Raw genomic sequence first — 3,706 nt, forward strand, 5'->3', positions numbered from 1 at the left:
AATTACAAAAATCCTCATTTGTTCTATATCATGTTATTATGTTATGCTTTAAGTTTGGTTACACTCTTGCTGTTGTTTATTAGATACGGAGTATTAGTTTATTACAAATTTATAAGGTATTAATGTATTATCATTTCATTATCAAATATTATCAAGCTATCAGCTTCTTGTTTTGATTGTTTTAAATATCGCGTCATGACCATGATTTGATGAATTGATACTTTGAATACGATAAATCAATAATTGAGGAAATATAAATAAGTATTTAATTAGATCATCATGAAGTGTTTTAAGAGTTAATAATCAGATATGTTTATCGATTATCTGTACATAACTACATACCAATGATAGTATGATACCAATGGTACCTTACATTATTATTTATTACATATAAAGATATACATATACTGATACACATTAACTATGTCATATTGAATCAATTTCAATTTTCAAACATTTGCGTTTTTTAAAATTTATACGTTACATAAGGTTAAAAAGGTTAAATGGATTAGTTTGTTAGTTTACTAGATGGAAGCCCGTGCGATGCACGGTTTTTTATACATAAATCTCATGAAAAAGATTTTTTTCTTAATTAAACCCTATAATTTTTTTATTATTTTGCTTGTTAGAAAACGGATAATTTGTTTTATTTTTATGCAACTTATAATGCAACCTTAATTTACTAATATTAGTTATATGAAAATTATAAGTATGATAGATATTAGAATAAAATCATAATCCTGTTCGTATTTTTTTAACCTGTGATTCGTTTGTATAACGAAAACACGTTGTTCCACTATACATATATAGTTATAGAATTACTATTTTTCTTTCACAAACAATAACTTAGACCACCATTATTCTTTTACTCCGTATCAACTTTATACAATGAAAAATTAATAAAGTAAACCCAAAACTATAGGGTTAAAATAAAGACGGTGGGAGTTATAGTAAAAGATATGACTTTATAATTTTTAAATAGTTAAATGAAATATATATATACTACCAAGAGTGTTGCATTACTAAAATTAATCTAATTGAATAAAATTAAATCTTTATAATGAAATTTCATTATCATATGTCTTAATAATAGAGTTATATGTATACACTACTACAATGACTTTTACAATAATAATATAGATATTCTACCAGAAACTATAATACACAAAAAATAAAAATTATCAGAGACTTCTCTTACAATCTTTAATTTTTTTTCCCTACTATTGTAACATTATAGTTGACTTAGGGTCTGTTCTAACTTACTGAACTGAGCTGAGGTGAACTGAACTGATTGAAGCTGAACTGAACTGAATATTTTATGAACAGAACTGAGAATAAGCTGAAGAGAACAGACCCTTACTTTTCCAATAATTTCTTTCAATTGGCGCATGGACATAATCCCTTCAAACACAGAATAATTAATATTAAGTTACAATTAAGTTGTTTAACAAAATTTAATACGATAAGTAACATAATTAGATTAGATACAATAAAACAAAACATACATCTTATAAAATAATGAATAACAATCAATTTATTTTGTTTACCATCAAAAAGCCTTGATATACTTACATTATTTCCAATATTTTTTGTTAATCAACGAATACCTGAAAAAAATTCACACCGTGAAAAAGTGTAGATAAATAATATTCACATGTTTGTGTTTTTGGTATAGTATATATATATATATATATATATATATATATATATATATATATATATATATATATTGTCTATTTACAATTGAATAAAAAATCAAAATTATATTTTTGAGAGGATGTATACAAATCTTTAATATCATCCTATCTTATATATTTGTGGAGTAGCAAATAAATCTCTTATAAAATTTTTATCTAATCATGAAATGGGTTGCTAGATAAGATAAAAATTGAACATTATTGTTTTTATTTATTTTTTATTTTTTAAGAATATTGATAAAGACTAAACATTATTGTTATTTTTTTTTTTTGAAGAATATTGATTTTTTTGAAATTTTTTTGAAGAATATTAGTTAATTATTAATAATTGATATTTCTTTTAATTTTTTTTTTAAAAAAATTGATTGAACGTTTTCTTAAAAAAAAATGAACATATATTTTCCTTTTTCAAATATTTAATTTTAAAGTGTTTGTATATAATAATTGTATAATTTATAGTTTTTTTTAATTTAAATCCTAATATCAAAAGATCAACTTTTAAAAACGATAATTTTTAGTTTTAAAATAATTTAAATAATAAATCATTATTCGTCGTTTTTACCTACGTGGAAAAATTTTTAAACTTCATTCATCACTTTTGCTTATGTGGCGAGTGAATTTTTTAATTCTAAAATAAAATACAAATCTAACTTTTAATTGGTTAAAATAATACCGTGCGATGCACGAATTGTCATACATATATCTCAAGAAAATATATTTTCCTATATACTCTAAGGGTTTTTTTTTATTAATTAATTATTTGATTTATTTTACAATTTAATAATTTCAGAAAAAAAAAATAATTTAATTAAAATGATATTGCCAATTACAAAAGTAAATATTATATTAATGTAATTTATAATGCCACTTAATTTATTGTTGTTTTGTATTTTATTCGTTGTTGTTGGTTATATGACAATAATATGATATCTTTGAAAAAAAAATGTAAATATGATATTTCATTGATTACATATTAGCATAAAATCTTTAATGTGAAAAGATAATAATTTATTATTTTTAAAATAATTTAAATCCTAAATCATTATTCGTAGAACAAAATCAAAAATAGAAATAAAATTATAATAATCAATTTTGAAAAAAATTGTAGAACAAAGTTGACTTTAATTAAGCCATGAACGTAATCACCCTGTGATTAAAAATAAAAAATTAAATTAATTTTATGACTTAATTAAGCTACCTAAATCACAAAAAATTTGTTTTAATCATAAAATTAATTGATAAAAACTAAAAGGTTTATTTAAAGATTTAATAAATGTAAACGATTTATAAAGATATAATACCTTCTCATCCAATAAGATTATCAAGCGAGAAACTCGTACTTTGATATTCCAAAATTTTTTGCTCGAATTTAATTTTGTGATTAAATTAGATCTGCATGTAAAAACAAAATTCAGTAAACAAAACATAAACATATAATCATTAAGTAACCCAAATAAACACAATTTAATCAATAACCACAAATATACATTTAAACATGGGTTTTTAAAATTAGGCTAAGAATTACCCAGCCATTGATGACCTAATAAAACTGACACAAATTAATGACACAAAATTTGCTTGGTTTGGTTTTGTATTGATACGAAATTTTGTTGGTGTGATATGATACATCAATTTATAATGGTTAATATCACAAATTTTAATTTAATTATAATTAAGAAATAATTTTTATTTCTTATCATAAACACTATCAAAATTTATCTTATAGTAGTAGGAATATAAATCCTATATCTAAAGATGATTAGTTTAAAAGATAACTTTTAGTTTTTTAAATAAATTAGATCCTAATAAATGAATATTCGTTGTTTTTACTTACGTGGCAAAACTCTTAAATCTCATTCGTCACTTTTACTCAGGTGGAAAACGAATTTATTAATTCTAAAATAAAATAGAAATCTAATTTTTAATTGGTTGAAATAATTCCTTTGCTTATGTGGCGCGCCGAATACTCTTAAAAAAATGTCTACTTTATTTATATATATTAAATTTAG

Source organism: Chenopodium quinoa, unplaced genomic scaffold (assembly GCF_001683475.1).
Source record: "Chenopodium quinoa cultivar QQ74 unplaced genomic scaffold, ASM168347v1, whole genome shotgun sequence".
Lineage (NCBI taxonomy): Eukaryota > Viridiplantae > Streptophyta > Magnoliopsida > Caryophyllales > Amaranthaceae > Chenopodium > Chenopodium quinoa.